Below are 13,864 nucleotides of genomic sequence, written 5' to 3' on the forward strand. Positions count from 1 at the left end.
ATTTGCTGGCATACTGAGAGTAGCACTTTCACAGCGTCATCTTTCAGGATTTGGTATAGCTCAATTGGAATTCTATCACCTCCACTAGCTTTGTTCTTAGTGATGCTTCCTCAGGCCCACTTGACTTCACATTCCAGGATGTCTGGTCAAGATCAGTGATCACACCACTGTAATTATCTGGGTCGTGAAGATCTTTTTTGTACAGTTCTTCTGTGTATTCTTGCCATCTCTTCTTAATATCTTCTGCTTCTGTTAGTTCCATACCATTTCTGTCCTTTATCGAGCCCATCTTTGCATGAAATGTTCCTTTGGTATCTCTGATTTTCTTGAAGAGATCCCTAGTCTTTCCCATTCTGTTGTTTTCCTCTATTTCTTTGCATTGATTGCTGAAGAAGGCTTTCTTATCTCTTCTTGCTATTCTTTGGAACTCTGCATTCAGATGTTTATATCTTTCCTTTTCTCCTTTGCTTTTCGCTTCTCTTCTTTTCACAGCTATTTGTAAGGCCTCCCCACACAGCCATTTTTCTTTTTTGCATTTCTTTTCCATGGGGATGGTCTTGATTCCTGTCTCCTGTACAATGTCACGAACCTCAGTCCATAGTTCATCAGGCACTCTATCTATCAGATCTAGGCCTTTAAATCTATTTCTCACTTCCACTGTATAATCATAAGGGATTTAATTTAGGTCATACCTGAATGGTCTAGTGGTTTTCCCTACTTTCTTCAATTTAAGTTTGAATTTGGTAATAAGGAGTTCATGATCTGAGCCACAGTCAGCTCCTAGTCTTGTTTTTGTTGACTGTATAGAGCTTCTCCATCTTTGGCTGCAAAGAACATAATCGATCTGATTTCGGTGTTGACCATCTGGTGATGTCCATGTGCAGAGTCTTCTCTTGTGTTGTTGGAAGAGGGTGTTTGCTATGACCAGTGCATTTTCTTGGCAAAACTCTATTAGTCTTTGCCCCGTTTCATTCCATATTCCAAGGCCAAATTTGCCTGTTACTCCAGGTGTTTCTTGACTTCCTACTTTTGCATTCCAGTCCCCTATAATGAAAAGGACATCTTTTGGGGGTTTTAGTTTTAAAAGGTCTTGTAGGTCTTCATAGAACCATTCAACTTCAGCTTCTTCAGCGTTACTGGTTGGGGCATAGACTTGGATTACTGTTATATTGAATGGTTTGCTCTGGAAACGAACAGAGATCATTCTGTCGTTTTTGAGATTGCATCCAAGTACTGCATTTCAGACTCTTTTGTTGACCATGATGCCTACTCCATTTCTTCTGAGGGATTCCTGCCCGCAGTAGTAGATATAATGGTCATCTGAGTTAAATTCACCCATTCCAGTCCATTTGAGTTCACTGATTACTGGAATGTCAACATTCACTCTTGCCATCTCTTGTTTGACCACTTCCAATTTGCCTTGATTCATGGACCTGACATTCCAGGTTCCTATGCAATATTGTTCTTTATAGCATTGGACCTTGTTTCTATCACCCATCACATCCACAGCTGGGTATTGTTTTTGCTTTGGCTCCATCCCTTCATTCTTTGTGGAGTTATTTCTGCACTGATCTCCAGTAGCATATTGGGCACCTATTGACCTGGGGAGTTCCTCTTTCAGTATCCTATCATTTTGCTTTTTCATACTGTTCATGGGGTTTTCAAGGCAAGAATACTGAAGTGGTTTGCCATTCCCTTCTCCAGTGGACCACATTCTGTCAGGTTGTCATAACGACCTCATTAAAAATTTATAAATCTGAATGTCTGGCCAAAGAAAAGATACAGATAGTAAATAAGCATATCAAAAATACTCAAAATCATATATCATTAGGAAATTACAAACTAAAACAACAGTGAAGTAGCACTGCACACCTATTAGATCCAGTAAACTAAAAAAAAAAAGGGTGGGGTGTTGGCTTCTCTGGTGGCTATGTGGTAAAGAATCTGCCTGACAATACAAGACACTCAAGTTCGATCCCTTACCCAGGAAGATCCCACATGCTAGAGAAACTTAGCTGGATTTTTCCACAGCTAAACAAGGCTCACCTGTGACCTGAACACTACACGTCTAGCACTTAGTAAACAGCTTTGAAAAAGTGTCCAGACAAAACTATCACACAATTATACACAGCAGCTCTACTTGTAACAGCTAAAAACTTCCAAATATCAGGAAGTCATAGACTTTCAAGGGACTTGTGATCTATAATGTTACTTTGTACTGTGACTTAGGTCCCAAACTTGCATTGGTAGTCAGGAAGCACCTAGCCTCTCTAGGAATCGAAAGTTCAGAAGCTAGATGGAGCTCTAGCTCCAAGAGCATCTCTGAGGTTAAAGGTTACTCAGATTGGAACTACAATGGGTTTTTTTCCTTTGGTAACGCTGGCTCTTAGTGGACCAGAGAAGGCTCTTATACTGGTGTGGTGACGCTTGGAAGGAACACCTCAGTATTATGTTACTATCAGTCTTATTGTGGTCAGGAATATACTCAGGGTCGTGCACAGGCACTCAGGTGATGAATGTTTCCCCCAGAGGTCTTAGCTTGGGAAGCATTCCAAAGGTTACTCTGATTGCACCCTGGGTGGCATCAGAGGCAAGCACAGTTAGTGGTGAAGAGCTGGACGTCAGTCAAGGATGCCATCAAGTCTACCCCTGGTGCATTCCCACCCCATCTTGGTGGTAGAACCGGGAGGGACAAGTACGGTGCCTGCATCGGTAAGGGATAGACTAAGTCCAAGCAGGAAAGAAAACCTTTGGTGTTAAGTCTGTGTACACCCCCATCTAGAGCAGGGAGGAAGATGGTGCTGGTTGCTTTTTTTCTCTCTTACAGATGGGAGCTAACAATTCCAGCTTCACTCCTTTGAACTATATCCTGAACAACTGGGATAGAGTTGATCCCCAGAGCTTAAAGAAGACACACCTGGTCTTCCTATGGGATACTGCATGGCCATGGTATCCATTGGAGGATGGAGAATGGTGGCCGGTTGGAGGGTCTCTTAATTATAATACTGTTTTACAATTAGACCGGTTCTGTAGAAAACAAGGGAAATGGGTAGAAGTAGTATATGTGTTGCCCTTTTTCTCTCTGTGAAGTATGCCAGACTTATTTCCTAAGGGTATAGATTTGGGTGTGAAACCTTCACCTCCCTCCTGTCCTCCTACTTTGCCCCCATACCCTGGACTCCAAACTGAACAAACTGAAAGCCAGAGAAGCCCCACAAGAAGAGTTGCCTTTGTCTCACTGGAAACCCAAACTGAGATTCAAACTGCCTTGGTCTCAGTGGAAATCCAAACTGACATTCAAACTGCCCACATGGAGATCCAATCAACTCCTGTTTCAGTATGACCTCAGACTACTCTGGTTTCAGTAGAAACTCAGACCATCAAAGTAAGAGATGAGATGGAGGACAGGAGACAAAGAGATAAAGAAAAGCAGGTTTCTCCAATCTATCCCTGGGATCATATGCTCAGAGCAGCCAGAGAGACTGAGGAACAGCCACACAAGCTGTTGCCTCTTAATGAAGTACCCACCAGGAGAAATAATCAGTCTATGAGAGTTAATAATCCTTTCTCTTATCAAGAAATATAAAGAATCAAGGAAAATCTGAGAGACTATTTAGAGCACCCAGAAAATATATATTAGAGCTTTTAAAGGTGTTACTCTGCTTTATGACCTTACTTGGAAGGATGAGATGTATATCTTGGGACAAACGCTGACTCCCGACTCAAAGACTCGAGTTTTGGGGAAAGCAGTTGCTTATGGAGATGAATGGTTTGGTAATAAATCAGTAGGGAACAGGGAGGATGAGATATCTGCCCTCCCCACTGGAAATCAGGTTGTTCCAACTACAGAACCAGATTGGGACTACAACACAACTAAAGGAAGATGGGATCAGAGTCATTTTGTTAGATGTATTTTTGAAGGACTCAGGCAGGCGTGTGCTAAGCCTTTAAACTATGGCAAATTGGCAGACATAGAACAGGAGAAGGAAGCTCCTAGATAGACTGAGAGAGGCCCTTCGCAGATTCACTGAGATTGATCCCAAAAGTGAAGAAGGAAAAGTGATCTTAAAGGATAGATTTCTCACTCACTCAGCTCCAGATATCCGCTGTAAGCCATTAAAACGGGCGTATGAACCAAATCAGTCTTTAGATAATCTGTTACAACTGGCTCAGACAGTCTATTATGGTAGGGAATATGAGGAAAAGAAAGAAAGGCAGAGAAAGACAAAGAAACAGGTGAAAGCCTTCACAATGGCTATGAAACCGTTCTTAAACAGCCTGAGAAAAATGCCCAGAGGGACCCAGCTGAAAAGGGATGGGCATGCTATTACTGTGGAAAGGAGGGGCACCTCAAGCGGGATTGCCCTCAGACATCTAAGCCACCCCCGGCTCCATGTCTGGTCTGCAAAGGACCATACTGGAAGAGAGACTGCCCCTAGAGGCGTAGGTCTCCAGGGTCAGACTCTCAAGACAATCAGGACTGAAGGTGCCCAGGGGTCCCCACAAAAGCTCCCGACCTAATTACACCTGAGGAACCCCGGGTATTAATAACTGTGGGGGGTCAATCCATCGATTTCCTTTTAGATACTGGGGCAACTTACTCTGTGCTTATTGAAGCCCCTGGCCCACTTTCTTCCTGATCTGCTTCCATAATGGGACTGTCTGGACGAGCCAAAAGGTATTATTTCAGTTATTCTGTGTCTTATAACTGGGATTCTATGCTATTTTCACACGAGTTTCTGATCGTGCAAGAATCTCCCTCACCCCTTTTGGGAGGGATATACTGAACAAGGTCCATGCCTCTGTCTTCATGAATATGGAGCCCTCCCTTTCTCTCCCTTTAGTTGAACAAAATGTAAATCCTAGAGTATGGGCTGATGGAAAATCTGTGGGTCAAGCACAAAATGCTATTCCTGTAGTTGTCAAGCTCAAAGACATGCACTTATTTCCACATAAGAAGCAGTATCCACTTAAACCTGAGGTTAAGAAAGAGTTAAAACCCATCATCAAAAAATTTAAAGGAGCAAGGACTATTAGTTCCCTACAGGAAACTAATGGACTGAGTGTTACAACAGTCCATGAAACACTCCTATTTTGGGTATAAAGAAATCAAATGGTAAATGACTAGTTCAAGATTTACAAACCATAAATGAGGTTGTAGTTCCTTTACACCCCGTGGTGCCTAATCCTTATACTCTATTGTCTGAAATTCCTGAACTAGCCAAATATTTCTCAGTAATTTATTTGAAAGATGCCTTCTATTCAGTGCCTTTGGCAGAGGAAAGCCTATTTCTATTTGCCTTTGAAGACCCTATGCGGCCAGCTTCTCAGTTAACCTGGACAGTTTTGCCCCAGAGATTTCGTGACAGTCCTCACTTATTTGGACAAAGGTTTTCACGGGATCTACAAAACTTTAATAGCTCTGAAGTGGTGGTGTTACAATATGTAGATGATATTTTGCTCTGTGCTGAGACAGAGGAAGCTTGTTCATGAGCCTCAGAAGATTTCTTAAACTTTCTGGCAGGCTTCAGTTACAAGGCATCAAGAGAAAAGGCTCAGCTTTGTCAACAATCTGTTAGATATCTGGGCCTAATCATATCAGAAGGGACTAGGGCCATAGACCCTGAGAGAATTAAACCTATACTAAATCATCCCCTACCTATGACTTTAAGACAATTGAGAGGATTTTTGGGAATCACAGGTTACCGTTGCATTTGGATTCCAGGTTATGGGAAACTTGCCCGGCCTTTATATAAACTTATAGCTGAAACTTAGCAGGCCCAAGCCGACAAACAGGTTTGGTCTCCAGATACTCAAAAGACTTTTAAGGTTCTTCAGACTGCTCTCCTGCAAGATCTCGCTTTGAGCTTGCAAACAGGGTCAGAATTTAATTTGTTTGTCATTGAAAGAAAAGATATGGCCTTGGGAGTTTTGACACAACCCCGAGGGCCTCACCAGCAACCTATTGCTTATCTAAGCAGAGAATTAGATGTAATTTCACGGCCCCACTGCCTAAGAGTAATTGGGACAGCAATTTTATTAGTCCCTGAAGCTTTAAAACTAATTGATGGACGAAACCTTACTGTACTGACTTCTCATGATACAAGTGGAATCTTAAATTCTAAGGTTAATATTTGGATGACAGACAGTAGGCTTCTCAAGTATCAGTCATTGATTTTAGGACCAGTAACTAAGCTTCAGAGAAGGCAATGGCACCCTACTCCAGTACTTTTGCCTAGAAAATCCCATGGATGGAGGAGCCTGGTAGGCTGCAGTCCATGGGTTTGCTAGAGTCGGACACGACTGAGCAACTTCACTTTCACTTTTCACTTTCATGCATTGGAGAAGGAAATGGCAACCCACTCCAGTGTTCTTGCCTGGAGAATCCCATGGATGGGGGAGCCTGATTGGTTGCCATCTATGGGGTCGCACGGAGTTGGACACTACTGAAGCGACTTAGCAGCAGCAGCAGCAGTAGTAACTAAGCTTAAAGTTTGTGGAAATTTAAATCTTGCTACTTTCCTTCCTGAGAAGGAAAATGAAACACCTGAAACACCTGATCACCTGATTAGAAATTGTTCCCAATTTCTAACTTTAAAATATGCAGCTCTGGAGGATCTAATGGATACCTCATTAGACAATCCTGACATGGAAATATTTACAGATGGCAGTTATTTTATTAGGGATGGAAAGCATAAAGCAGGTTACACCGTGGTGACTGCTGAACAGGTTTTAGAAGCAAAATCTCTCCCCCAGGGAACCAGTGCTCAGTTAGTGGAGCTTGTGGATCTGACCCGAGCTCTAGAGCTAAGCAAAGAGCAGCAAGTAAATATCTACACGGATTCTAAGTATGCTTATTTGACTACATGCTCATGCTGCAATATGGAAAGAAAGACAGTTTAAAACAGCAACAGGAGAACCTATTAAGCATTTCAGAGAGATCTAGAGACTTTTAACTGCTATATATTGTCCTAAAGAAGTAGCTGTTATGCATTGCAAAGGGCACAGCAGGAATGGGAGTAAAGTAGCCAATGATAATCAGTTGGCTGACTGTCAAGCCAAAAAAGCAGCACTTTACAAAACCCCTTCACTGCAGACGCCTTGGATCTGGACAGGTCCTGTGGAACAGGAAAAACCACAATATACTGAGGAAGAATTAGAAAGATATGAGAAAAGAGGAACAAAGATTACTGATAAAGGATGGTTACAGTCCGAGGATGGACAATTAATAATTCCTGAAAATGCTCAATGGAAAATTCTTAAGGGTTTACACCAGAGTTTTCGTTTGGGTGCAGAGAGTACTTACCAAATGGCTTCTCGTTTGTTTGAAGGAAAAAATGTAGTGAAAACTTTAAAGAACATTATCAAAAGGTGTGAGGTTTGTCAGAAAAATAACCCAAAGACTGAAAAGCTAGCAAAACCTGGATTACAACGAAGAGGAAAGTATCCTGGAGAGGACTGGGAAATTGATTTTACTCATATGCCAAAAGCTAATTGATATTCTTGCTTACAAGTTTGGGTAGATACTTTTACTGGATGGATTGAGGCTTTTCCTTGTTGTAAGGAACAGGCTAAGGAGGTTATAAAGATTTTAATCCATGAAATTATCCCCAGGTTTGGGCTGCCACGGAGCCTTCAGAGTGACAATGGCTCCGTCTTTAAAGCTGCTGTAACTCAGGGGGTGTCTAAAGCTCTAAAAATAAAATATCACTTACACTGTTCCTGGAGACCCCAATCCTCAGAAAATGTTGAAAAAGCTAATGACATCGTCAAAAGATATCTGCACAAATTAACTCAAGAGACGAAGGACAATTGGTTTAAAGTCCTACCCATAGCTTTAATGAGGGCTCTAACTGCCCCCCAAAAGGAGAGACTGTCCGCCTTTGAATGTATTTATGGAAGGCCCTTCTTATGCACAGACATTGTTATAGACCCTGAAGCCTTGGAATTAACTAGTTATGTAACTCAGCTCTCAGCTTTTCAACAGGCATTAACAGAACTACTGGAGATGACTCCTGACCCAGCCTCTGAGTCAAGCAAGCCCCTATTTGAGCCAGGAACCGAGGTCCTCATAAAAACATTGGGATCTGGGGGCCCATCCCTTGAGCCCCTCTGGGAAGGCCCTTACCAGGTTATTCTTTCTTCTCCCACAGCTGTCAAAGTGCCAGGAATTGATTCATGGGTACATCACACTCGAGTTAAGAGATGGCACCCTGACCAAGACTAAGTGACTCATTTTATGTCTTTACTTTCTATACTCTGTACTTTTCAAATGGGCCTGATAATCTAGGTGAGCCTACTTCTGCTGACTCCAAAAATCCTGTGTTGTTGGGGTCCTTTAATGAACCGGAACATGGTGGTCTGGAGTCAACCGATAAGAAAGTAAAGGAGAGAAAAAGAGGCTAATATTCCTTGGTTTACGCAGAAAGCCAATAAAGCCCCTGCCTGAGGCTTGCTCTGTTTATGAAGGCCTCAGGTGCCCTCTTGATGGGGTGAAGGCACAGAGCACCTTCTCGAGAGGGTCTTAGAAGCCCGGGCAGGAAAGTGAACCCAGAGGACCTCTGCGCTCCAAAGAAATAGCCTGAGAGAGAGAGAAAGAAAGCAAGGCATGGGGACCAAAGCTCTGATGGAGCAAAGGTGTTTTATTCAACACTGTGTAGATATTTATACTGTCTTACAAGATAGCTATTCTCAGCAGAGATAAAATCAAAACCTACAAGTTATCAAGGAAACATGAGGTCATCCATATGAAAGATAGAGGGTTGTAAATAATGACTTTTACCATATGGTTCATAAAAAGGAAGAGGGTACTTATCACCATATAGAAAAACTAACGAAGGAAATGCCTGGATTCTTCAGCCCCCAGGAGAGGCTTACCTCTCCTCTTAATTCCTGAATATTCAGGAATTAATAAGGAACAGAATTCCTGACAGATCCAAAACAGCACACAGGAAGCCTCCTGTTAAATGCTTCCAGACACTGAGTCTGCCATTTGATCCTTAAGACAATGCCTTCCTGTCATGGGCTCACTCCTTTGCTGCATTCTACAATCAGTCTAACTGCTGGGTCTGCAAAGCGCTCCCCTCTTCATCAGTGGAAGGCTTCCTGTGGTCGATATCTCCACTTCAAGGAAAAGACTTTCTCCAAGTCTGCAAATACTTTCAACAACAATCATATGTGATGCCTCTTCTTCATCTGATGATATCTAACAACCCTAAAATGGACTGTGCAACACTTTGTACTTTAACTATGGACATAACACGACTTTTAATTTTGATTATACTGAAAGGTTGTTGTTGAATCACTCAAAGACGCCAGGATTCTTGGCCCTGGAGGAGAAGAATTCAATCCAGGGCCAGAGACGAGGCTTGATTGCTCAGAGCTTTTGTGTAATAAAGTTTTATTAAAGTATAAAGGAGATAGAGAAAGCTTCTGACATAGGCATCAGAAGGGGGCAGAAAGAGTACCCCCCTGCTAGTCTTCAGCTGGATGTCATATAGTCACTAGCAGTCTGTTAATGAAAGAAAGGAATGTCTTAAAATTCAGAATAGCACCAGGCCCCTCACCCATAAGATGCATTTTGGGATAATCTTGGCACCAAATGGTTTATCCTGGGCCATAAAATGATTAACTTGAATCTTGAAGAAGGGCAGACCACCATACAAATAGTTTCATTTACATAGATTAGGGGAACAATATCTGAGTATAACATACTGGTTTGTCAAGTAGGTTCTGAGCCAAGAGCCAGAACCGACTTGAAGATAAGAGTTTGGGGTAAATGCATAATACATTAGCATAGCTTAAGACAAACATTTCCATAAGAAAAAGGCATTGGTTATCTCTAGGTTTGAGAAGTTAACTTCAGGTGAAACCAGGTGTCATTATGGCAACACAGTATTGTAAGAGAAACCTCCTTTTAAATTTGTATAGAGAAGGAAAAAATACGCTAGTTTGTTTCCTCCTGCCAATTAAGAGAGATAAAAATGTCTGACACTTGCAGGCTATTTCCTCCGTTTGGAGACCCCTGGCCTTCCTGCCTGTTACCCTCTCAATACATTGTCTCGGTTTAATGACTATTTCGCTACACATAAGGCAAATAGGTCTAGATCTAATGGTTTTTTACCTGATGTTTATCAAATATGGGATGAGATTATAGCCATATGGCTAACTCCTGAAAAAGGACGTCTAATAGTCTAATATCTACTGCCCCTATATGCTGGGGACAAACAGAGCCATCCCCAAAAGTTAGCCAACAACTTAACTACAATGATTGAAAACAATTGGGATTTTTGCCTTAGAAAATATGCAACGTAATCATTCCTGTGTTTTCCAACCCCAGTTCAGGTCTTCCCTTTCTAGCCAGGAACTAATTGGGACTGGATATTTCAGTCACACTGGCTTGCTCCAAACAGGACTTATTAGATATGTGGCTCTTACATATGGACATGGCTTCCCCCTGGTTGGATAGGGAGATGCACCCTGGGTCTAGCCTTTACTCACGGCTTTATATTTTCAGAGCTTCCAGAAAAGCCTGCTAATTTACCACACCTTAAAACTTGGTGGGCAAGTTCTATATTTCACTGGTATGATTATTTGGCTGCAGTGTTTGTTCTCTCTTTGGGAAATACAGATATTATGCTACAAGTAGATGCTTTAACTAGTTTTACTCAACAGGTATTACAAGATTCTCAAAAAGCTATTTCAACTCTTAATGCTGAAAAAGCACAAATTAAAAAGGTGGTTTTACAAAACAGATTGGCTTTAGATATTCTGACAGCTGCGCAAGGTGGAACTTGTGCCATTATTCATACCCAATGCTGTACATATATACCTGATATGAGCACTAATGTTACTCATTTTACTAAACACATGAACAAAATGATTGGGGTCACGGATACTCCTGAAGCCTCAATTGCCTCACTTTGGGAGATGTTAACTAGTTCTCCATGGTGGAAAACTATCTTAATTACGATAATTCTGACTGTTTTGTTTTTGCTGTTTGCTCCCTGCATTGTAACTGTGTAACTGGATTTGTTTCTAGTTGCATAAAAACTTTTAAGTTACAAATCGTTACTCAAACCCCTGCTACTGCTGCAGCTTCTTCCAACTACTATTTGGGGCCCCTGGATCAGAAATCCTCCTATAAGGGTTAGGAGAATATGTTGCCTCACCAATTTAGGGACAACGCCCCTTGTCAGCTCGGAAGCAGTTATGGAACGAGAACGATGCCCCTTTTCCCTAGGCAACATAATTCTCTTAAAAGAAAAGGGGGTAATAAGAGGATAACAGGCAGGAAGGCCAGGGGTCTCCAAATGGAGGAAATAGGCTGCAAGTGTCAGACATTTTTAATCTCTCTTAAGTGGCAGGAAAAAACAAACTAGCGATATTTTTTTCTTCTCTATACAAATTTAAAAGGAGGTTTCTCTTAAAATACTGTGTTGCCATAATGACACCTGATTTCACCTGAAGTTAACTATTCTCAAACCTTGAGTTAACCTAGGCATTTTTCTTATGGAATGTTTGTCTTAAGCTGTGTTAATGTACTATGCATTTACCCCAAACTCGGTCTTCAAGTTGGTTCCACCTAATGGCTCAGAACCTACTTGAAAAACCAGTATGTTATACTCAGATATTGCTCCCCTAATCTATGTAAACGAAACTATGTGTATGGTAATCTGCCCTTCTACAAGATTCAAGTCAATCATTTTATGGCCCAGGATGAATCATCTGCTGCCAAGATTTTCCCAGAATGCATCTTATAGATGGTGCCATCCTGAGTTTTAAGACATTCCTTTCTTTCATTAACAGACTGCTAGTGACTATATAACATCCAGCTGAAGACTAGTAGAAGGGTACTCTTTCTCCCCCTTCTGATACCTATGTCAGAAGCTTTCTCTATCTCCTTTATACTTTAATAAAACTTTATTACACAAAAGCTCTGAGTGATCAAGCCTCATCTCTAGCCCCGGATTGAATTCTTCTCCTTCAGAGGCCAAGAATCCTGGCGTCTTTTCATTCCGCAACAACCTTTCACCTTTCTGTGGCAGTCATTCTTTTTTCTATTAGAGAATTATGCTCTTAGTTTGTGTAAGTGAAATTATCCACCCCGCCCCAATCCCATATGTCTTCTCTCCTCTTACACATCAAACAATTCTGCCATGTCAGCTGGGAATCCCACAATTTGTGATTCTGAAACCACTTACCTGGAGATATAACATCAGCTCTCACAGGTTTAGGGTTTCAGTCGCACAAAGCTGCTGCCCCCAGTTCCGTTCCGACACACTTGGGGAACCATCACAAGTCTAGGTTGTCACTTGTGCTTCCCAAAACACACTCTTTGGTTTCCTTTAATTTCCTAGAGCAGTTCATAGAGCACAGGAAAACACTTTATTTACTATGAATACATTTCCAGTTTACTCTAATAGGAATAACTTGGGAACAGACAAATGGAAATGATGCATAGGCATGATGTGTGGAAAGGGGCACAGAGCTCCCTTCTACCCATTTCTGGGCACAGCACCCCCTCAAACCTCCATGTGCTCCCCAAAAACACCTGGGCTCCATCTTTTGAAGTTTTATGGAGGCACAAATGAGTAAATCATTGGCCACTGGTGACTGCTGCTGCTACTGCTGCTAAGTCAATTTGGTCGTGTCCAACTCTGTGTGACCCCATAGATGGCAGCCCACCAGGCTCCCCCGTCCCTGGGATTCTCCAGGCAAGAACACTGGAATGGGTTGCCATTTCCTTCTCTAATGCATGAAAGTGAAAAGTGAAAGTGAAGTCACTCAGTTGTGTCCGACTCTTAGCAACCCCATGGACTGGAGCTTACTAGGCTCCTCTGTCCATGGGATTTTCCAGGCAAAGTACTGGAGTGGGGTGCCATTGCCTTCTCCGACTGGTGACTGAGTCAACCACAATCCTCTCTGTCTCCCTGAAGGCCGGTAGAGAAGGGACTGTAAGTTCCAGTCCTCTGATCACTTGGTTGCTTTCTGAAGCATCAAAACCCAATCCTTAGGGTCTTTCCAAGAGTCACCTTTGGAACATCAGCTCAACTGCAGTTGAAAGGGGTTGTTATCCTTCCACTTCAATACCTTTGGAGCTATTCAAGAAATGATGACAACAGACCAAATAGTATAACAAAATGTTCCCATTGGTCTCGTCACATAGGAAATTTCAAGGGTTTTAGACGTGAGAGGGTCAATTTCTAGGTAGGCTGATAAGAAGTCTGGGGTCCCCAAGGAGGAAAGAGGGGTCTGGGGCTCTCAAGGAGGAGAAAATGACAAACTGTTTCTACATTCCTTAGTCACATAAAACGTTTTTTGTTGTTGTTGTTGTTGTTTTGTTGTTGTTGTTGTTTGTTTTTTCTTTCTCTTTAAGCCCAGAGCTGATGATTACACAACAAAACAACTCAGCTTAAATTCTGCACTAAGGATTATATTATATTATATTATATTATATTATATTATATTAACTTATATGCAGAGTGCATCATGAGAAACGCTGGACTGGAAGAAGCACAAGCTGGAATCAAGATTGCCAGGAGAAATATCAATAACCTCAGATATGCAGATAACACCACCCTTATGGCAGAAAGCGAAGAGGAACTAAAAAGCCTCTTGATGACAGTGAAAGAAGAGAGTGAAAATGTTGGCTTAAAGCTCAACATTCAGAAAACTAAGATTATGGCATCTGGTCCCATCACTTCATGGGAAATAGATGGAGAAACACTGGAAACAGTGTCAGACTATTTTTGGGGGCTCCAAAGTCACTGCAGATGGTGACTGCAGCCATGAAATTAAAAGACGCTTACTCCTTGGAAGGAAAGTTATGACCAACCTAGATAGCATATTGAAAAACAGAGAC

The sequence above is a fragment of the Bubalus kerabau genome, chromosome 16, assembly GCF_029407905.1.
Source record: "Bubalus kerabau isolate K-KA32 ecotype Philippines breed swamp buffalo chromosome 16, PCC_UOA_SB_1v2, whole genome shotgun sequence".
In the NCBI taxonomy this organism is placed as follows: Eukaryota; Metazoa; Chordata; class Mammalia; order Artiodactyla; family Bovidae; genus Bubalus; species Bubalus kerabau.